At 47.4% G+C, this 24,427-nt stretch overlaps 1 protein-coding gene across 4 annotated transcripts in view; it reads right to left on the bottom strand.

Moving 5' to 3' along the window:
- Nucleotides 1-24,427, bottom strand: part of LOC105280344 (protein tiptop) — a 142,776-nt gene that overhangs the window by 61,671 nt on the left and 56,678 nt on the right. Inside the window, exon 1 of one of the 4 annotated variants that reach the window (XM_011340834.2) lies at nucleotides 22,351-22,838. The exons of the other annotated variants lie outside the window; for them this stretch is intronic. The gene's annotated coding sequence lies outside the window, so the exon portion shown is untranslated. Of the gene's footprint in view, nucleotides 1-22,350; nucleotides 22,839-24,427 lie in introns of those variants that run through there. 4 annotated transcript variants of the gene reach the window in all.

Here is a 24,427-nt window from a genome sequence, read left to right as displayed (position 1 = left end):
TACGAGTGGGCAGTTCAAAAGGCCCTCGGGCGGTTTTTTCAGGCGACATTTTACGTTTCGACACTTAGCCGGCCGCTCGCTCGACAGCTTCCGTCGATAGGCCGCATTGAGTGAGCTCGGAACGCTTACGAGCGCTTCGACGTGCTCGAGCATACCTGACTCATGGATGGTTTTCGCGTTCGGCGGCGTTTACCAGCGACAAAAAGCAGAAGCTATGTCCTGAAATCGACGCCGCGACAGTAATTCACGATGCGCCGCATGTTTAACGAGTAATGAATTTTCTGCCGGACATTTAACGGTGAAAGGTTGCGGCAGCTCGTATACGCCAGTCACTCGTTATTAAATGCGCGCGTACGCTAATGCGAAGGGTATGCGCTTATGAAGAAATCGTTTGTAGAAACAAAACTTGTTACGGAATAGGCAGGTTTATAGCCAATGCCGGAAGCCTTATCTTTTCCCGAAACGACTGCGTGACTGGCATTATTATAACGTGCAGATAGCGCGGTCCCATATTTGCATTAAGCGCATTTCCTCACTTTGTACATGTAGATACATGTAGAATAGCATTCGTCACGTGTCCAAGACCAAGATCGTGGATTTCGATTCGCTTTTAATCACCGGAGTAGCTTTGATCTCGCGATCTTCAATTCTCGTTACGATATTTTATTGTCAAAATATAATTTTATCATTCCTCGTATTTATATGCATATATCGAAAGCGTTTGGAGGACTCTGCGATTGCAACGATCGAGCAATTCGCGGATTTAGCGCGAAAAACAAAGAAGGAAAAATCCAAATTGCTCTTGACCTTCCGCAGATGAGATCTCTCGTCATCTTATTGCTAAGTCACACACCAGTGATTCATCCACGCAGCAAGATCGATCGTATCTTCAATTCCGCTTCTTCGGTGAGTTGCTTTCGAGGATCTTCCCGCGGTGCAAAAATAAAACACCAGTAACATACGTCAATCGCCAATGGAATTACTTGACCGTGAACGTAAAGTTCGTTAGGCGCTAATTACCTAATAACCTTCGTATGTATCTCTCTCTCTCTTTCTCTCTCTTTTACCTCTGTCCTCCTTACGGAGGAACGGAACGTGAGAAAAACCGAGAGCTCGCCGTTTTTGCACATCGCATCAAATCACTCTCGCGCGATGTGTCACATGGAAACGGAAACATCATCGATAATCACAATTGGAAAGGAGATCTCGAAGACACCGCGAAAAAACAAGTCATTAACTGCAAATAGAGAAAAAAATGAAATAGTGGTAGAGTAAGAGAGAGAGAAAGAGAGTCGGAAGGAGAGTAGCATCGGGGTATAGGGCCGCAAAAGTCGGCAGCTTAACCGTTTTAAGTTACTCTAGGTATTTGAGAAGACATCGGGCAACTTGATCTCCCAAGCCGGACGCCATACTGCGGGATACTCGCACCTGAGCTTCTTAGGCATTTTTTCGTAAGTTAAACAGGTCACCCACCTCCGCCACGACGAAAGAACGAAGTGCATCAACGTGACAGAATTTCACGTTGCAATTTTTTTTAACCGGAGACGAGCGTTTAAGTACGAGCAGACAACTTATCTCGCATTCGACGCTCGTTCACCATTTCTGACAGGAATTTTAATGTTTCTACAGGTGACGGAAAATTATCTTTTATGTGTGCGTGTGTGTGAGTGTGTGCGCGAAATATGAAACTCGAGAACAAAGTTTCAGTCCGAAAGTTGATTTGTCATGCATAAGCAATGTGTAACAGAGCGCAATGCAAAGGAGGACATAAACTTAATATTTTCGGATCCGTTGCCGCGCGTTCAAGTGATCAAACCGAAAATGACGACATAAATAATGCGCCGGACGCGGCGCAACATTTATGCGGCGTAAGTACGCGCGATAATAAATTCAGACCTGGATTTCAGACAAAAATTGAGCTCGCGCGGGGGGATTGATCACGGACGCGGGATTATTGGCGCCGGATGAATTTTTCATGAGGTCCGCGCGCAAATAAATTGTTTTCCCGGTTGTACACCGTTAATTGTTAACGCGAAGTAATACGCGGATCGGCCATCAATAATTAACTAGCATAGCGGCCAGGCGCGGCAGGTGCGTCGGTGTTACTCATTAATATTTTAATTATTGAAAACGCGCGCGCGCAAGCAGCATACGTACGTGTATGCGTGCATGTATGTGTGCGGATATACACGTACCTACATACGACGGATTAGGATTCACGTGATTGAGGTAGGTCAAGATCGGCGCTCGAGTACAGACGATAGCGTCCAATCGATACACATGTACATTAATACATATATATGTACACACACACACACACAAAAGTGGGTGTACGGGCATAGGCTTCTCCATTCATACTTAAACGGTGATGCTTATGAACGAGTGCGCACATTATGTAATGCATCGTCGGCGCGCGAGGTCTTTTTATATCCTCCGCGCGGCTAAACGCCGCGAAAGAGCGCGCTCGCTGCTCTCTTAGCTCTTGAAACTTTCATAATGCGTATCGACAGCCACTCGATGCGCGATCGCTCCTTATTCCGTTGTTCGCGCTCATCGGACGTGCATGCTGCATCTTACTGCTCGCCGTGCATGCACGCACGTACGTACGCGCACACGCGCGTCCCGCGGATTTATCCCGTTACGGAATTATCACGTTGCGCGTCTGATCGCGCAATTCGGGAGCCGCACGAGCGCGACCTCGAAACGTCGCATGAATTTTAATGGAGCGCGAATATTAACGCGACCTATCAATCCGGACGCGACTGTCGCAAGAACACACAAGCAATACAAGAATTCCTCAGATTCGAAGACACGAAATTTCAGTCGCAATTAAATCTTCGAGACAATCCTAATGGCGCCGCTGCGCGCTTCAATTCCAGAATCATAAAAATTTCTTGATTACCGATGCTCCGTCTCATTTCTTTCAAGCTCAAGAGAACGAAACGGGCGAACATCGCTCATGTTACGCATCCGGGCTCCCGTTACCCATGTGCATGACATTAAATCAAAAATAATTACCGCGAGATCGGCGAACGGCCGTCCTCTCTTGGACGCGACGATCGCGCTAATCGTCGTCCTTCGATCGTGCTCGCGCGCGCGCGCAGGCGTGATCAATCCGCTGGCTCTTACACGCAGATGCACGGTTATTGCGCGGCCACACTTCATCAGCTGCCATCGGCGCAGCGACGCAATACGCGCTTCCCCGGCCGTGCGCGATATACGCGGCGGTCCAGTCCGGTGATCGCGTTATTAATGAATTCTGCGGCTCGGATTGACTGCAGAGGGGAGTCAGAGGGGCAGGGAGAGGGCAAACGGGAGCGGGAGCGAGAGCGACGATCACGACGAGTCGAAGAACGAGGAGTCGACCGACCCCGACCGCCACGATGCAATCGGTTGCACCGAACGAGTTTTCGAACAGGATTGAAGAATAGGTGGCACATAATATACGACGACGTTTATATTAATGAGAAATGTGCCTCCGGGAGGAGATACGTTGCCCCCTCCCCCTTTCCCTTACGTGGCCACCAATCGTCGATTGCCGACCGATCGACCGCGAGCCGCCTTTTATTGTCGTTATTATCAGCGCGTCGCGGAGCGACTCGGCGAAACTGCGACCCGTTATATCAATGTCGAGCAATCGTCGATCGTTAGAGGCGACCGGTGTAGTTAACGGTCTTGCCGGCGGGGTCGACGAGCGGGAATGATTTAGGTGCGCTCGACGACCGTCTAAATTACGACAAAACGCGGAGAATTGCCGCGCCGCTCGCGCTTTCTTGCGGATTCGATTGTTTAATGCAGATGCGGGAGGGTGGATGTGTGGGCGCGTCGCTACCCTTGGGAAAGGGAAAATATTCCGGATGCCTCCGCTCGCTGGTTGCGACGCAGCCACCGGCGAAAACGCCGTTAACGGTTTACCGTATGATGAATTGCGCGATACGTGTAATTTACACTGGGCCGGAGTGTATAATGAAATAATAAATCATTCACACCCGATGACAACTGCAAATCTGCATGGCAAGTAAGGCCCACTGCAAGGTAATGGCTCCGGCGATTGTAAGCGCTCGTCGAGTCGCATCGCGCACGCGGCGGAGACGCGCCGATTGCTCCTACGCACCGCACATAACGATCCCGTAGGAAAATTGTTGTGGAAATTTCTCGCCGCCTCCGAATGCGTCAAAACAACCGAATGTGCGCGAGCGCGCGGGAGATCGATTACAATTATTGATAGTCGCGCGTCGGATACACGCGAAATTATGAAATCCGCGCCGGATCGTATCTGATCGCCGATGCGTGGAAGCGGGTTAATTGGAATCGCGTACTCTCGCCAAGTCGACGCGGAATCGATCATACCGGTCCGACGCATAGAGCCGGTCGCTCGGTCGCCTCGGCTATCCGCTGGTAATCGATAAAATTATGACGAATGGCACCTCGTGACGAGGCCTTAAGACGTCGGCGGGGTCTCTCTCTCTTTCTCTCTTTCTCGCTCTTTCTTTCTCTCTCGTGGTCGTCGAGGAATTGGGTTACACGGTCGATGAGTCGATCGACCGTCGCCGCCGACGTAGACGCCGACTGATCCTCCTCCTCCTCCTCCTTCTCCTCGTCGTCTGCCGCAAACTCGTCATTTGGAAAAAATTGAAGACAAAAGCGTCGTTGTGCCGCAACGCGATGAAGATTTATAGACGTTGCACGTGTCAGTTCTTTTAATGCTTGAGCCAAGTGCGGTGATGATCTTAATTGTAGGTGATTAATTTATACGGGACCCAACGTCTCGCTACGTGTTGAAATACGTCGCTCACGCTTGTTTTTCTGTCCCTCTGTCAATTCTTGATAAATTAGACTCTAACTGGGGAAAACGTTGTGATATTTTTCACATCGTTCGCACGTGATGTGTCGTGACGTTGCGCCAAGAAAATGTTGCTGCACTCCTTAAACGATCTCAAATGGTCTCGCATTAATTGGGGTACTCGTTTCCACTGTCGCCACAAAAGAAATCGAGTATCGAATTATGATACGTGTCAGGCTCTGAAGATACTTTACGTGCATTCTGCGGACTGAATACCAGCGCGTTACGGTCACTGTCGACAGTTGCCGCGGTAAATGCGAAGGTAAACGACTCCACTCGTGTCGGCGAAAACATATAAAAAAATATTCGCTCCGGATGTCGAAAGTGCGTTAACGCTCCAAAGGAAGCGCGGGTAAACCCGTTCAATTAAAACGCGCGACGGATTATCCGCTGGTGCGCTTTGATAACGATCGGACTCTGGCAATTTTATTGTACGATACATTCCCGCGGCGGGGCCGCGCTTGTCGTTTTATGCGAGAAAAGCTGGAGCCGGAGCCGACAATAATATCACCTGGAATTATTATCGGCCCGGCGCAATAGCCGCAATAGCCGTGGAGACGAGGTCCGAGCGCTACACGCTGTTCGTCAATCGATCGATGCTGCCCGTCTATCAATCAACCGTGTCAAAAATAATCGATCGACGTGACAATTCGAAGCCGGCTCGCCTGATGCCGGCGAACCAGAGCAAACACCAAAGTAACCAATCAATCAAGCCAGACCGGTCACGCGTTTTCGTCCGACTACGTAATGGAACGAGTCACAAATATACAGGGTGGCGCTTTCGTATTTAATACACTTGGCGATGGTATACAGTGCATACGAGATTCGAGACTATAAGATCAGGTGCGCGCGATCAATCGTTTCAGGATCGTTTCCCTTTTTTCTTTCCTGTTGCAGTCGCGTTCACGTCGTGCCGCTGACACAGATGTGATATGGTTACTCGCGATATTACGCGCACGCGATTTATTCCTATTTGATTTACTGAAATGCGGTGCGATATCTCTTTATTAGATTGGAATATTAATCTATTCCATTTCAACGACGACAAATATTATTTCTGCCAATACATGATATCATTAAAATTATAGGCCACCACCTGGCATTGCGTTCTTCGTCGTAATGAGTCTTTAAAAATACAGATTTTCGTATTACGTTTTGAATAGCGGAAGACTCTTGTGGACATTGATCGTATAAACCTTCGCTGCATAATTAACTGTATTCACTACTAAGTAAAAAACATAAAAAAGGTCTCGTTTATGAGAAAGCAGTCCGATATAATTTCAATTTCACTTCAAGCTCACTGCTCGAAATTGCCTCTCAATAAATCCTGGAACGCCAAACTATTCAATGAAAAACCTGCATTGAATCTCATACTCCTGCATCCCATGCATTCTTGAAAACGCTCAATTTGATAAAAACAAGTTATAAAAAATGCAAGCCCGTCTAAAAGCGCGGACCGTGTCTCTGGGGCGTCAACACTCCGAAAAAAACCTTCGCGCTCTCGAGTACGGACACACACAGCGCGCGCGTTCCCTTCCTTCCCTCCCTCTCTCCCATCCACCCCCACCTGCACAACACCCTCCACTATCCCGAAACGGAAATTACATCATCAATTTTGCGCGTGTGCGTGCTTTTCGACGTGGCGCACAATACAAATACCACACCGCCTCATTCGATCCACGAACCACGCGCGATCAGCTCGCGATTGACGAGCGCAAAGAAAGACATAACTCAACGCCGCGCGCGCGGAGGAGGAGAAGGAGAATAAGGAGGTACAGGAGAAGGAGGAGGAGGAGGAGTGGAGGTGAAGCGGAGCACCTACGCTCGCGCGTACTTGGCGCGTCTCCCTAAAACCCACGGGCCCATTACAACCTGTCTTGCGGAAAGGGCAACCGCTTCGTGGGGTCGTCAACTCCACCCAGACGACGTTGTCGTCGCCGTCGTCCTCGTTGTCGCCATCGACGTTCCTCACTCTCTCTTTCTCTCTCCCTCTTTCTCTCTCTCTGTTTCTCTCAGGTGAGACCCGCGTCCTCGGAAGGCAATGCTCCGCTACGCCGCCTCCTCCCGCTCGGAAACTTCCCACGCGTGCACGTCGCGTCGTCGTGTAGTGATTCACCGGTTTACACGCGACTTCGGTACCGTTACACGTGTGTGGGCATGCCAGGCTACACGTGTGCGCTTTCCACTGCTGGAAGCCGTGCCGGCAGGATCAGCGTCAAGTATCGCAGACGTTGCTGCTGCTGCTGCTGCAACTTGCATGCGCTTGGCTACAGTGTCGACCGAAAGTCGACGAGATCCAGGAACAAGTGCGAGCAACAAATAGGGAAAGACCGAATCTCGAGGGAAGTCTCTTTCTCTTTCTCTCTCTTTTTGTTTCTCTTTCATTCAGAAGACCTTGCAGCAGATTGAACAGAATTCCAATTTCTAATTTCCTTATTCGGATCGGCGATCTTACTTCTGTAGCTTCGTTTCTATAATACATAGGAAACTTGCGCAAAGTTACACTAGACTTTGTAAACAGTATTTAATTAGAGCAAGAAAAATATCAAGGAGTGATGATATTTAGATCGGGAACCGAAGTCGGATTTTCCGCTTACTGGGCGACTGTTCTTAGTAAGAACTTCTTACCACTAACCTACCCTCGACATCCCTATCGGGGGGTCATAATTTCCTATTTTATTTCTTCTTTCCCTTCTTCCCTCGCCCCGTGCAAGCGTTTATCAATTTGGAGCAATTTGAGAGAAGAAAACAAGAATGAATTCCAAATCCCTTTTCGCGAATACGCTTGTCGTGTCGACTTGGTGCGCTTCGCGATATCATTTGATATTTATTTCCCTCTTCTCACGAGTTATTTGACACTTTTGGTTGGACTGTACAGCGGCTCGAGAAATTTCCACATCGCTATAAGAGATCCTAGATTCTCCTCAGAATACCGACCGTCACGTAAGATGAAAGGGAACAGAAACACAGAACGAACAGGACAGAGACTGGAAGGGAGAGAGAAAGAGAATGATCTATGATCGCCATAGGCCGCACTGCCGACACCGTGTGCACCGCGTACATGACATAACGCGCGCAATTGTTATCCGGTGTTATCAGTGCTCGTCCTCGTGCACGCGCTGTCGCGTACGATCACCGCGGGGAAAAGTCTGCATGGATACGCGCCGCGGCGTCTCGGCGACGTTTTACGAGCGGAATTACCATATCGGCGTTACACGGGATAATCACGCGTGCGACGCACCGTGCCGAGAGCCGGTTAATCTTTCAGCGATTGTTAACCGATCGATAAACCCGCTGATCGACGAGTGTGAAACGCCATTTCACGCTTTAAAACGGAACTCGATTGAATGATTATTAAACTCGTAAACAGCGATCGTGTTCCGCAGGATTGCGAACCGTTCCTTCCTCGAGGATCTAATATCGATTCTTGGGAATCTCGGGATCCTTGTAAGAAACTCGGAACGATCGCCGGAATTCTCGAGAGTGCCGCACGTATTTCTGTACGCCCGAAAGATCACGCGGGATACGTAACAACGCGCGAAAAACGCACAGCGATTTCCTGATCAAACCGAGAACGAGCTATCGTAATCCAGCATTCCACTCGATGACTGGCGGAAGCAAGCAGCGCGCATTGCGCGCACTGAGCTCATAGACCGTGTCATATCCACTCATTTCGCAAAAGAAACAGGTGGATATAATCTGTCTATAAACGCGAGGATTGAGTCATCACAGAATGCGAACACAGTTGCGTCGAGCACGCGAGTTCTGCGCGAGACGCTTCGCGTCTCACCTGCGCATCGCGACGTTTTAAGTGCAGTTTAACAGTGTAACGAGAGGAACGCATACCGAGTCGAATCACCGGATCGGATCCGTAATTCATTCGAGACTCTCGAAAGCGCGCCGTCAGCGCGCGTTCCCGCTTCCCATTCACGTGCGCGTGTAAATTACTGAATACTACCTCTTTCCTCGGCCGATCGCGGATCGGCGCGCTCCTCTCTCGCTGAACGCGGTGACGACTTCACGAACGCACGAATCGACATGTAACGCGCGGTGAACATTGAGATCGCGATTTGAAGATCGGTCTTTGATCGATCATCTAACGGACTGCGCGTTGATCGATGCAGATCTCGGTCTCTAGATGGAAATCTCAGTGTCTAATGCAGTGTCTATCTCACATCCGGACGTTACGATTCTTCTTCTTTCGCAGCGATCGCGGAATCCCTCACGCTTCGTCGGCAACGACACAAAGGCGCAGCAACGCGCAACTGTGGAATTTAACGGTGCACGCGTCCGATGCCATGTGATTCATCTCGGCTATTACCGCTCTCTAATCCGCGCAGACATGCCGTCTTATGAGCGAGCACGATAACTCGCGCATTGCCGCTCGCTCGTTACCGCTCCTCGCTGGCTCGTTTCGATGAGACCGAGGGAAACAGAACGCGGTTCTAGCGAGCGAGCTGTCGGAATGCTGGCGGCCATCGTGCGAAATTAAGGAAAACTACGGGTTCCCGCGGAAAGTACACGAGCTCCGCGGATCACGAATGATTTATGACGGACGCGTCACCGGAGTGAAGAGAGAGAGAGAAAGAGAAAGAGAAGGAGCACCGCGCGATTCTTTCTCTTTCTCGCATAGCGAAACACTTCTGTCACGCGAAATCTGGAAGGCAGTGATGTGAGTAATCTAGTGAGTGATTCACGTAGGAATTTTTCCTGCGTCGCGGAGACGACCGCGGAGATTTATCGTTCATTGTGAACGCTCGCGAAGTGTGTCAGAAGTGTGGCGGCAGGGTTGGGAGGGAGAGAGGAGGGGATTCTGATCCGCGAAATTGTCTCCGAATTGCGAGCGCAACGCTCTTTCTCTCTCATTGCACGTGGAAATTAATTTTCGGAGTGGAGCGTCGAGCGCAAAGCGCGCGCAGTGCGCTGCAAATTGACACCGTGCACACACCCCGTGCGATTCGAGAAAGGAGCGTACGTGCTTTGAAATTCAGCACAAGTGGACACACACTCAGCTGGCGGCACTCACTGTTAATTAATTAAATAATTAATAAAGTACGTAATGCGAAACCGTTAATCCCGTTTTCGTGCGTTTAACTCTTTTGCGCAACTTTCGCGCAACTCGCTCAGGAAAGCTGACGAGAAAAGCGGTTCTGTCGAGCGCGCGAGAAAATGCTGCGCGCCAAGCGTGCATAAGCGAGAAGAGCGACGATACAACGGGTCGTCATTACGATCGATCGTCGATGACGAGCTTCCATTTGCGAGCCGATCGAAGAAAAATCATAATGTTCGTAATTGCTGATGTAAAAAGATAAAATAATTTCTTCAGGAAATATATTTATGTATAATATGAGACTATTGCATTTCAGCACAATGCTTGTTTTCTTACATTTATCTATGCGAACTTCATAGTGGATTTTCATTCTTGCAGCTGTTACGTACACGAGTTATCGTTATGTTTGCAATACGACTGATAATTAACTAAAGTCTTTGTCGACACGCTCCTAAATATGTATCTGGACGGCTATAACGAATGGCGGGAAAATTGCGTAAAAAGTTGCTAAGAATGCATGAATGACTCAGACCTAAGAATTATTAGTTTCAGGTCAATAATTTAGATTAAACTGATAGATTGAATGAAACAAGCATGAGAAATAAAAGGAAGGTCACTAAGGCAATTTGTCAAAAAGACAATTTCTCAAAAAGCAATTTGTCAAAAAAAATTCGCAATTTCGAAAAGACAAAGAAGAGATAGACATACCTTTAATGTCATGGCTCATCGAAAACACATTGTTAAATCATTAAAAACTGTGCGAATAATAGAAGGATTTGTCATAACACTATTTTCTGAATAACTATAATGGAGAAAGTATAAGTTCGTAAATTATGACGACGTCCCTTTACCTTGACAGTTCTTTTACTTGACATACTGTCAAGACGTAGTCTACCCTAAACCTTTTTTCTGCGCAAGATCTCACGAAACATTTACTACGTGAATATTAGGCGACGCAAGCACGATCCACGTCGGTATTCATTTGCGATAATTGTGAACGTTGTATCAGGAGAATTCATCGATAACAATTATGGGTCATTGGGAGAGTTAATGGTTTAATCGCAAGATTAAAGCTTGGAGAAAATGTCTTTGATAAAAGCTCGATGTTGCGGATCGGAGCTTACAACACGTATCTCCATTCATTACTTCCCATTTATTTTCTGTCATGTTTAATATCGTTCCAGTATCCAGATGCATTTAGAGCAACCATGGTATGTACGCGCAGAAGCACTGTGCAGAGACGGAGCGTGGAAGAAAATATGATATCAGGTAAAGCTCCATCAGATTACAATGGTGGATACGTCAGTCTTTTGTTTCTTTCATGTACCTAGCCACGAGCCGGGACTCGGCATTATCGAGTCGCTAATATTTGAGGTAACAGATATCGATTTATGATCTAGATACGAGGGTAGGTATCTAGATTAACTACGACCTGCCATTGAATTACCCGGTCAGATGAAATCAGAAGCATGGAATTTCTCAGGAAATTATTTATCGGACGGATATTATAACTTAATAGAGCGATACCGTTGAATCATTTCTCGGATATCGCCGCACCTGGAGCTTATCAAGCGCGGAGAGCCTACGACGAATGCTTTAGTGCGTTGAGAAAGATGAGTCACGGCTTATCGACTTGTCTCGAAGAGAGAAGTTGAAATGTGTGTATGTATAACACAATAGTTGAGTCCGCGCGTACGTACGCACGTGTACACGCGAAACAAATGAGATTTTGATATTATCCCGCATTATGTCACGCCTACACTTGCATATCTCCCGTATTCCCTTCAATTCATTTGCACGACCGCGTAGTTCTGCGTTTAGTTGCACGATAAAAGAGAGATAATTAAAGCAGGCATAATTATGTTAATTAAAAGCACAACAGCACACAAAGAGGCGCAAAAAAAGTATATACCTATCACCGATATTTATCATTATCGATATCAATTACCGGGATAATCATAATTAATCCGCGCGCACGACCGCTTTTTCCAGAGAATTAATTTATGTCCCCTTTTTCCATAATGTGCATCAATTTTGAGCCACGTTCATGCGTGCGAACGTGCGTAGCGTAGCGAGAGATGTTCCGCGGGTCCGAATTTATGGAGTTGCTTAACGCACACGCACACGCGTTACCACGAATTGTTAGCTAGCACATGAAAAAAAATCCCTTCTATGAGGAGCTATCCTCGCGCGTGTTACGGTTACGTCGTTATTAAAAAAATCCGAGAGTGCGTTTCCCCGCACTCGGTCGCCGCGTCATTATTCGCTGAAAAATAATGCCATGTGTCGCGCGGAGTTCCCGTCGCACGCGTGAGAGACGAAAGCGCCGTGACGCGTCGCGGATTAAACGCGCGGCGGATCGCCTGATCGTGGATAGGGGGAGGGTCGGGTAAAAATTTCAGTCAAGTTACATGGAAAATCGGCGCGCCCCATCGGCAAGTAATAGAATTAATATTGAATTATCGAGGACGCGGGGCGGCCAGGCACCCGTGGCCGGAAGCACGCGGGAAGAGGAGGAGGAGGGTGCTTTTCAGTTAGTTGTCGACGCATTGTTTTTCAGCGGGTGTATCGTCGTATGGTCGGATTCGTTATCGATAATTAAAAATTGTCAAATGCACTTTGGCCGATGCGCGGCGTATCATCGGCCGGCGCGATGCCCAGTTGCCGGAAGTAGCCCGGGGGTCACCGCGGGGGTCCCGGTGCTCACCGGAGGGCGACGGGGGTCGGGAGGGATGAGGTCGGCCTGGCGTGCGTATACTGTTGCGCAATCATTAGTCGGTGTATTATTACTCGCACGGATATTAATTGATTTCGAAAATACAATTTTCTGTGCGAATGATCAAAACGCCGCCGCCACTGCCGCTGCTCTACTCTGACCCTGTCCTGACCGCGTTATGCCTCGCTCGCCGTTCATGTGCCTACATCATCAGCATGCCTCTAGCGTTTGCTTTTCCGTTTAGATCGGGCACTCGCGCGCGCGATCCTCTCTCTGAACCGCGCGCGCTGCCGACGAGGGTGCTCTAACGGACCGTGTGAAATGGAAAATAAGCCGGCAATACCTCGCCAGGTGAAGACAGGACGTTATACGCGAGGAACCACGGCAACACGTCGCAACGATATTTATCGTGATTTACGGAAAAAGAGCGCCTTCGCAGCGGAGCGATAATAATGCGCATTTGGAAATGGATAGTTAAACGTTTCGTGATCGCGGCGTTTTGATCAACTTGTCAATCGTGTGAGAAATCCGAAACAAACAGCTTCTGCTAAATCGGCAAATGGAACAAGTAAACAAATATTACAAGTCTCTGTAAACAATTCAGATCAATCGCGGGATAAATCCTTTTTCAAGCAAAAAAGAATTAATGCCTAGAAAGCAAATCAAGAAATTTCCAGGTAATATACGCTCGATTATATCTCGGGGATGGATGGAAGATGCGAGAGTGACGTGCGCGGCAGTAACATCGTGAAAAATCGTACGGCAGTGAGAACGCGGGGGTGAGAACCGCGTGTAAATCAAGAGCGTTTTATTAGCTACTCCCCATTTTATTCGGATTATCACAAGCGGCGCGCAGCTCGGGCCGACTGCACTTTTCATTCGGCGTTGGAGTGTGTACGAGAAAAACAGAGTCGTCAGATCGAAAGGTACACATTGATCGTAATTCGAAGTGCAGCGATAACCTTTCGCGGCCATTCGTCGTGCGGCGCAATTGCACACACGCGCAATCGGTGCGTGAAAATGGAAATCGAGCGAAATGGATTCGTTCGTACAGAAAAAGCGCGCGGGAGGAAGGAGGCAGTAGAGTGAGGGTGAAAAGGGGTGAAATGGGGTGGCGTTTGCGCGCGCGCGTGCACGACAGAGACGCACGATTATCGAAGCGCCGTCGGTTGCGCCAAATTAGCGCCATCACGGTCGGCTAATATTTTTTTCGCGTTCGTGAAGGACGGCGCGTACATTTCGAATTCATTTCCTCCATGACGTATGCATCGCCATGAAACAGATCGCTCGTTTGCCGGAGGGAGCTTTAATTAGGCGCGATACGAGCGTTTTAACATTTTAACAAGTTCCATTGGGAAAAATCTGCAACCGAAAAATGGAAAAAAGAGAAAAAAGAAAAAAAAAGACACGTTGATCCGCAACAAGGCGCGTCAATTCTCTCGGGGGTATTATTTCATCAGCTGAAAAAAATCCAGCCTTAGAGAAAGTTCAGCTGGAGAACAACAGCCCTGTTGCACTTCTCTAATTAAACGCCGGTTGGCGAACGCTGGTGAGCACGAGATCATCAAAGAAGACCCATATCATCTCCGAGACCTGACCTTTCATTATGCTTATTAGCGTATACCGGCGAAGACGCGTCTTAAAGGTACGTACACATGGGCGTGAGCGCGTTCGTGTTCATTGAAACGTTACGCGCAAGGCCGGCAGCGCGGCAGTTTCTCGCCGGTTTACAGCTAGCAGTCTCGTTCGTTTACCCCGGCAATAATCTCGTCTTTCTTCCCAGGACTCCTCCGTGCCTCCTTTCGACAGATATTCGTCCGCCACTTACGAGATCTTTACGATCGGACGAGACGCAAATGTACGCGTAAAGTATGCCCGCGCCGTGTCGGCTCTTTGAACTGCACACGCAAACTGCACGACGAATGCGAATACTAATTAACTTTATCGATAAACCTGATCTCCCTTTCTTTTTCTCTCTTTCTTTCTTTCTAGCTTTCTCTTTCCATTTTCCTTTCGTATCTCTCTACTTGGAGCAGCTTCCTTTGAAATAGCGATAATTGAAGGATAACTTCCCGAAAGTTACTTATTGTTGGCCGTTGTTTCATCATTTTGTTAAAAGAGAAAGATGAAACATGGGGAGATGCAGGACGCCAGGCAAATCTGTCGTCGTTATCATATTTCAGGGAATCGCACAATCCCCGATAAACTTTGCAAAGTCTGCTTAAGTACAATGACAAACGAACTCGAACGTTATTACGACATGGGAAACTAGATTTTTCGCGGCATAATTAGATATCCGAGTTTCTTGCGAGACTCCCCTTTATCGGCGCAACGGCAAACGGGGCTTTTATATCAATAAGAGAATCTAAGAGCGTACAAGTGTGCAGAATAAATAATAATGTTCGCGTTCCACTTGCCCGAGCTTCCACAAACTCACCCTCAAGCTCTCAATACGTCGACGGTGATCGCAGTCGCGCTGACAAGTTCTTACTTACGCACTCGCGTAAAAAGGGCGAGTGCCACCCTCCGCGATAATATCCCGTAACAGACTCACATTGTGACGCATAGATTTGCTCGGTCGAGCTTTGCCACTGCCGCGAGCAACGAGTAGCTGAGGAAGGAAGATGAGAAAAACGGACGAACGAAAAGCGGAAAGGAGAGATCGAGACGAAGAGCGAGAACGAGAGAGAGAAAGAGAGAGCCGAGCTGAGAGAACTGAAGAGAACGCCTGAGAGAGACAGCGAGCCCCCGAAGGCCCGAATATCGATCTCATACATAATTAAATACCAACCCGGCAAAGCATCACAAAGAGAGCTTACTTCAGCTTTGATCTGCTGACAGACGGGCCCCGTCATCGCGGACTTCAATAGGCGGTGCTGGATCGCGGGGGTGTGCTATTGACATGTACGTGCGTACGTGTGAGGGTGTGTGTGTTTTTCCCGCGCGCGCGGGATCCAGAAGTCTGTGTTTCACACGCACACACGCACACACACATACACACCTACACACGGGATACGCGAATGAAGCCTGTTTACGGAGCATGCACGCCCGCGCGCGCGTCCTCGTTAGACGCGTGTCTACACGTGTCCGGGGTGCACACTACACGTACGCGACAAAACTACTCCCTTTTGCATCTCTCATTAGCTGTCTAGGAACTGCACGCCTGTACCAACGAATGCCGCATGCGGAGTTCATCGATACGGTAAGGAGAGGTAGGGAAAAACGAGCGATTGGAAACTGTTCCGAGCTAACGACGCGACGACACGAAGACTCGCAGAAATTAAATAGCAGCAGCATGCGAAGCGCTATATCACCCGTGGAAAGAATTACATTACCTGTGATGCTGGCGCGCGAGTACTGAGTATTTCATCGAAAGTGCTCGAATTCCGAGGCTTCGTTACTATTTTATGTTACTATTTTAACTATGAAACGGAGGTTTTCGTTGACACAACATGAGAAAGAGAGAGAGAGAAGGAATCAATTACTTATAAAATATTTATATTGCATGCTTCAATGTAACTTTCTGTATTGTGCACAAATATCCAAAAATTTCTATTTTTTATAATTTTTACAGATACGAATAATTAAATACACTGTCAATTTCACGTGTTTCAGATCTAATGTATCTCAATATATTTTACAAAAAAACTAGTCTCCTTCGTGCAAAATTTTTCAAAGCAAAGTTTCGCCAAGTCATCGTATAACTTTATTCACGACGTTATGACGCGACTTTAATGACTACAAGCGAGTGCACCTGATAATCGACTCGTACATTAAGCATAAACAAGCAGACTTTTTTCACGCTGTTGCGTGAAACAATTTTAATGATATCTATTAGCCGCTCATTTGCATACACGCATGTCTCATTAACGTTTCATAAAGCTGTTGCCGACCACGCGCACGCGGTGCGTTTCTCTTATTTGCGTTCGAAATCCTGCGGACGGACTTCAAAGAGACCCTTTTATCCCAACGACATTGGCAGGTGAGCTTACAGCGATTTTATTATTAATCCGTTCACGGGGAATAAGGGGAGCAGGCTCGGTACAACTCGACAAGGAACCTGACAGGTCTTCACCATGGATGGATAGACGAGTTGACAAGCAAATAGCTACAAGAGAAGGGGACGAGGAAAGGCGCGCTCTGATCCGCCTATATACATACATTCTTCATTCTATCTATATTTCACTCCTTTCCACTGACGCAAGCCGTGTCCTTAAAAATCAAAGAGTACTTTTTTCGTCTCGTGACAGATCAGATCCGTTACGTCAGACCTGCCTGGGCAGATCTGTCAATCCAGATTGATCGAATCAACCGTGCCACGATTATCGATCCACGTGTACGTACGTGTGTGTCCAAGTTGGATCGTGTTTCGCTGCCTGCTTGAAAAGTCACATCTGATGGAGGCAGCGTCAGCGTAAATTACTAATTATCATGCAATTATTGTTGTATAAAATATTCGCGCGCTTGTGAATCACCATTCGCAATTACAATGTTTCATTAATGAGGTCAAGAGTTCAAGAATTTATAAGATTTTATTTCTGCATAGGTAGATCAAAATTCCTTGCCTGAGAAAAAGATCGATGTCTCATTTTTATCTAACCAATCACTATTTCATCTCGCGCAAATAAAGGGAAACGTAATTTTAGTCCGAATAATTAGTTCACGTTAAATCTCCACAAGTGGAATTCGATATATTGCACAATATATCAGCTCCGTGAAAAAGGACGAGATAAGAAAATAATTTTTGTATTGTAAAATTTAGATAATAGAAAAACAGATAAATTACATATAAACATCGTTAATAAAACCTGCGACAACCGCGGATTGATAAAACCAACTACATCTGCGAGTGTGAGCGTGAAAAGGGAACTTATTCATCCACGGAAGCGCGAGTATCTCAATTATCCCCTTTACTCGCGATGCGAGTGCGAGCGAACGAGCGTGCGAGCGTGCGAGCAGCAAAATAGGAGCGATGACAGGAACAGATATTTCTCTAGCCGCGATATCATTACCGGTTGCTCTTGTGTTAAATTACAATGATGGCATCTTGATGGAGTCCGTCTCACGGAAAAAAGGAAAGGTGGCGGGAGGAGAGGGGGAAGAGAAAAAAGAAATGCACGATAATTACCTTCGATCCGCCGTTACATCCGCCAACACATAAAAGTGGAATCTTAATCCTCCCATCATTACGCTTACGAAACTGACTCATAAATCAACGGAGTCGCAGCACTCTCCATCGCGTACGATCGAACGTGATGCAACGCACGGCACTTCGTGGAAGAACCGAGTGCGGGACGTGGATTTACGGCGACGACAAATTTTCATTGTACATTCTCGCGCGGATCGCCGATCGCCGTGTCGCGATTAGACGGCGATTTGTCGAAATTCTTCACGGTGCCCGCGCGGCTAATCGATCGACATGTGCGATCGGAGTAATAGATGAGAGCGCGAAAAATGATATTAACACGTGCACCAGCGATGCGTAATTTAGCCGACTTCCCGCTCACGTCGACCGGATTATTGAAATTCACCGTGACACGTCTATATAATCGTTTCCATTTAACTTTAATACATAAAAGTATCAAGTTATTTACGAATGTGCTTTGTTCGTTACGTCGTTCTATTATTATTCAATAGTAATTATCTTGCAAATGTAAGTAATTGAGTGTTGTAATATTATTCGTGTGTCTTAACGTGTTCGTTACGTGTCGATCATCGGTAACCGGCTCTCCGTTTATGTCGTGACGGCCACTGGTGATCGGTGAATGTGTTAATAATAATTAATACACAAATTAATATATATAAATAATACAAATTAAAGTGTCTTTTAAACCACAGTGTATCTTTTCATAAATTTTACGGTAATTGTGCACATGGTTCTGCGTTAGCAGATTTACTTTATTGCTCGTCCTCGTTACATTGTGTACTTATTTATTTTTCGATTTCTAGTTGCTATCTGTATTATGTATACTACTTTCAAGCAGACGTCTATCTTTTCAGGCAGTAAGTCGCGATCGTCGAAAGAGTCACGATGTTCAGAGATGATGTGGATGATAATAAATTATTGGTTTCATGAATTAATTGGAAAGCCAGCGCGGAGTACGATAAATAAAATTTATGGAAAGAGTTCTTCGGTTCGCGTGAATTTATAATGATTCGTCATATGTATGATAGAAGCGTTTTGCGATGACACGACAGATTTAATTAGCTGGCGCTGACGCCATATCTATTTTTTTTCTCATTCGATGAATTTTGAGTTGCATATTCGATAGAAAAAGACAATCTTTATTAATGCATATATGTATATTGTGCACAACTGTTCCTTTTCTGATCGCTGAAAGAGAGAAATCACGATATTGAATTTACTTATTGAATTTATTTATTATATTTGCCATAGGATCGACTAATCGTTCAATTGTATAGAGTTGTAAAAAAATCATTACATTCGTATATTCAATTTGTTTGTGTGCTAGCAATATTATCATGAAAAATACGTGACGAATATTACTTAAAAATATCTATTCCGCAACAGTCCATTTAAATCTTGATTAATCATAAATCGAAGTCAAGAGTGGAAGGTTTAGTAAACACCTGTCAACGGGTCTCGTCACGACAGGTTTCTGAAACAATTTCTATGAATCGATAAATGTAATATCTGTGTAAGCGCAGGCTGCCACGTTTCACGTGGATGCGCATTATGCATGCAATAAACGTCTGTATTAATACGGACGCAATATGCGAACACACTTCGCTCTCGGGCCACGCGGTGCCCTAAAGAGTTCTTTCTCTCGGCCGGAGAGGTGTCCGGGACTAAAATAATAAACTAATTCGCGTCAGCGTTTACACTCGGACGTCAAGTACAAGTGTAAGCACGGTTGTTAAAATAACACGTGCGCAAGCGGAAGTTGTCTCCCTTTTGTGCTTTCCTCAGCTCTCGGTGCAAGCCGGACGTCGAGAAGCGCCATAAAATCGCGGGAAGGGCGCAAGCAAAAAGTGAGGCGATATCACACGAAAACCGTGACAAATTTTTGCCAGTTATACAAGGCTGCATTAATCACAAGAGAGAGAGACGCGTTCCCTTGTACACTCGCCGTTCAATCGTCGTGGACACGTCATTAAAGAAAAAAAGGAAAAGAGAAGAGAATTAATGCGTTCGGCTGTCCGATCCGAATCGCTGCTGAGATTATCATCGGCAGAAAGAAAAAGCATCAACATCGGATATCGGCAGGAATAATTGCGAATCATCGTGTGGTAGCGCACGCACGAATGTCTCGGCGCGTTAATGCACCGCTTCTGCAAGGATGGAGCGAGAAGATTGACAGGCCGGCTCTCTCTCTCTCTCTTCCTCTCTCTCTCTCTCGGATCGCGCGCTGCCCGCACCTCATTCGACTGGTTGCATCCCGTTAATTGCGTCGCCGACTCTCTTCTCGGTTGCGAAGAAATAAGGTTAACGATAAAGACGCCACGTCGACGTCTCTTTCGTACTTCCGCGCGAGCGCCAGGAGAGAAAAAGACGCAAGAAAAAGAACGAGACGCGGACCGGAGGAAAAATCAGGCCGCTTCGCTCGCTCGGAATCGAAGGCCGTGGTCTGACATCGCGGTCTGGATGTCTGGATCACGATCGAAGCGATCGATGTGCAGTGCACCGGGCACCGGGGGAAAAAAATCTCTCATCGATGACGCGCTTTCAATCCTGTCACCGTGTGAGCCGGGACCCACTTCGGCTGGCTTCAGTAACGCGGACTTCGCAATTAAAACGCACTGTCAACGCCAGCGTTTACCGCATCCATCAGGCCGAAGATGGAAAGCGTGTCAAGAAGCGGCTGCCCGCACCCCGCATCTCCATCGAGTAGCGAAAGGGTGGAGGCCAGTCCGGGATACACGCGCGCGTGCGGATGCGCTCAAAAATGCATTTTTCAGGCGCGATATCGATAAACTGACAATTAGCGAGGATGCGGGGTAAACCACATGCGGGGGGTACATGGGCATGCCCATCGCTCAGCGTGCATCACGTCATGGATGACGCAAGCAAGGAAGCTAGGGCGAACTACTGAAGATTTTAGCGCACTTGATGTCGAATTTCAAATCAATTCGGAGCATCCTTCCATCACCCGCGTGCAATCGGTGCGATTATGGATAATACGTCATTACGAGGAACATCGAAAATTGTAGCAAAAATTCTGATTGACAAATTGGACTCTTAATAAGACTGAGAAATTTGCGGAGACTGAATTTTTGACAAGCTTTGCGAACTTGTCACACACAGATATTACGTATATGATTTTCGCCAATCTATCTATTTTTATTAAATTATTAAATACTAAATTATTAAATAGTATTAAATAACTAATATCTCCAAGAAAATTATCGATCGTGATGTGCACACAAACTTCAATAAAACACCGAATACCTACGAACCGGTGTTCTCAATGTAATCAAACCACACATAACTGTGTTCCCTAGCCTTTCCATCCCGTTCATCCTAGTAACGTATCGAGTTTCGACTGCGAATGTGGCTCTCGCTATTCTTATTCTAATCGCCGCGCAATATTACTATATTTATATATGACGTCTGCTCGCATACTGACATTTTGTCAATCAAAATTCGACCCAAATCACATTACCTCGTCGAGCACATGTCGATAATTTCGCGCATTGCACATCATATCGATGTAATATCACGTTTTATTGGTATAATCAGCTTAAACGCATGTCACATTTTCGCTTCGGAAAATCGGCGCGAGTTTTCGTTCCCCGTAAGATATTCCAGATTCAAAGATCAAGCGACACAGCAACGAGAAGTCACGACCGACCAAGGGGGAGGGGGCGCGGACGAGAGGGGAAGGGGAGAACGCCAAAGACGAGAGGGGTAGGGCGCGCGACAGAGAAAATTCGAGCCGCGGCACGAGGACACGGGGCGAAAATAGAATCACGCGGCGCGGATTTAATCCGCGACTCCATTTTCATGCGGCCCGGCACGGCTGTGTGATCGAGGTTAATGCGGCGCGACGTTAATTTTCCGGGGGTAGAAAGCGACGCGAGATCCCGCCGCGAGTGCGCCCCGAGGATTGCTACACGCGATTCCGCCACCTGCTGCGCGCACTGCACTTTTGTTTATGCAGGCCACGCGCTCGCGCGGATCCGTGCGGTGATTTTTTTGAAGGATCGCGCTACTCGCTGCACCGGCACGGTTTCCCGCGCGACTTTTCGCGCGCGTTTGTTTTCTCGCGAACGCGGAAGTCGCCCCTGAGGTTCATCACGCCCGGAAGGGGATCGCCCGTCTGTCCGTGGAACGCGAGTGTAGTTGTGATGTAATTCGTGATGTAAGTGCAACAACTCGGGTAACTGTTGGATACCAATTTTTCGGATTAATTATTTGATGACACTTTGGAGTAAACTGTTCACTCCTCGCACAAAACTTTCTCTCTTTTTGGCTTTTGTGATATCGCGAGGCGTGACATTCAGTTACGCGGACACTACATAGAACGGTGCGAGACTCTGAGGATCCTTTTTATCTACGTTTCGGAGTACGGAGCAGATGTCATTCCTTTCACTGTTTCTCCAACGATCGAATGGATCAGAACGAATGACTTTATCGCCGGAATTAACACGAGTCGGTATGCATGACTCAACAGGCACTCAATGGTCAAACATGACACTTGGCGTATTACAAGTTTTTCAGAGCTCATGGCCCGATCACGCGAGGAAACCGGAAGCGCATGAATCACGCGGCACACTCACCACGAAGTAGTGGTTCCACCGTGCAGGATACCGCGACCTCGTGTGCGCCGTCACCGCCAGACGCCAGACAGCGCAGCACTCGAGACACTGATCTTCACCCGGCGATCGCACCAGGAATAAACGCGGCGCCGGTGCGACGTGTGCGTCGGGACGCGCGTGATTCCCTTCCTCGGCACCACATCACCACATCATCTCCACGAGGAAACCCCCGCGCGGTACAACGGCGGAAGGTACCAACGGCGCTCACCACTCACTAAACTCCCTACGTCCTCCGAATCACCTTCTGCGCTCGGAACGTTCGCTCCGGCGTTCATTCATCACCGTGTGCTGACGGGTTATCGCGACGTCCGGCTGTCAACGCGCTCCCCGCGACCGACATCGACATCCGCGAGAACGAGGTCGCCGTGCACAAAGGTTGATTTCGCGGTAACGTGCCCGCCGGCAGAACGGAACGAGAGCAAAGACCCACCCGCAACGGCAGCACGTGGCGCACTGACGGCTCCGCGGTCATCTTCCCCACCTCTGCCCCCTCCAACGCGACGTCGTCTGCCCCTACCCGTCCGACCCCGCCGCGCCGAGCCAAGCAGCACTCGCAGCCCCCCTTTCCGCGGCCCTGAACCGTCCCCACCATCGGCGAGTCTAGCGGGGCGCCCGTGCTTCTCTCGCCCCCACCAGCGCCCATTCCACCCACGCCCCCATCCCACTCTTCCAAGTTCCCGAGAGTCTTTCTTCCTCGCGCGAGTCACCCTTCTCGTCTTCCGTGGCGATGTGTCTCGCGGCCGATTCCATTTTTTTTCCTCCTCCAACCGAGTACCTGCCTCCCCCTCGATTCTTCGCGCATTCTCTCCGTTTCGCTCCTCTCATCGCGCTGCGCGTCCGGCCGTCCGCGATTTCCTCGAGACGAAATGCGTGACGTACCGCCCGATTAATATCGCCGATCTTTCCTGTATATTCACGGGGGATGGTACCTGGGGGGAGGAGAGTACTCATGGATCCCGATCGCAAAGTACAGTGAAATTTGTGGATGATGTTAGTCATCAGTTGAGAAAGTTTGTGTGACTTGGAAAAAGTGCTTGACGACAACAGATGACTCACATGACGTAGAGATGCGATAAAAATATGAGAAGTAAGATTTATTTTAATCAACATTTGACTTGGGATAACATTAATATTTTTAATGGTAATTTTTTAATTAAAGTTTCTTGCAATGCCCATGTATACAACAAGGCACATTTTAAGTTTGTCAAAAACCAAATATCAGATTATTATTGTGAATTTTTTCAATACTATTTATAAATAATTCTTCAATTGAAACGCAAAATAAAGAGCAATAAAAATTTGATAAGAACTAAAATTCTGTATTTTTGTAATTATTTTAAATTACAAAAATCTCATCATTAAAACTATAAGATTCACCGAAGAGGAAACATGCTGTATCATTTAATACGCGAGAAACATATTTTGTGCTCATTGTACGATGCTCTTGGATCGCCGATATGTAAAATGATTCAGTAGGAACGTTCTCCTGTCTGACAGTGATGCAGCGGCTTCTACTTAACCGACTTCCCGCTTCCCATAACATTTAACCGCACAAAGTGCAGCCTCGTGTTTCTCCGCTCGAAATTTTATCTCCGATCGAACATTGATCGAATATCTCGATCTCTGCGCGAGCGCAACTCCTCGCGCAATAAGCGCACTTACATTCTTGCTGTATGTATTATACATACGCCGCGTTGCGATTATATAATCCCTTTATAATGATCTCATTAAAGTTAGGCCGGTTAAGTGTACAATTTACAAACAGTAATACGATTTACTTAATAATGATTTATCTCGCGCTCATGACGCCGTTTGTAGCCGTAAATTTCCTAGCGGGGACATTTATTACTACGGCGCAATCCGAGCCTATATACGAGCTCCTTGCCATTTCCGAGATCTAACGGTTCTAAATTACGCGTCACTCCATTTTTGCTAATCGGACACTCGGCGATTTCACGCGGGAGCGTGTACGTGTGCATATGTGTGTGTGTCACTCTTCGCATCCAATTACAATCCTTCCAATCCTAACGGATCGATG

This window comes from Ooceraea biroi, chromosome 1 (genome assembly GCF_003672135.1).
Source record: "Ooceraea biroi isolate clonal line C1 chromosome 1, Obir_v5.4, whole genome shotgun sequence".
NCBI lineage: Eukaryota > Metazoa > Arthropoda > Insecta > Hymenoptera > Formicidae > Ooceraea > Ooceraea biroi.
This window is presented reverse-complemented; position numbering and strand designations above follow the sequence as displayed.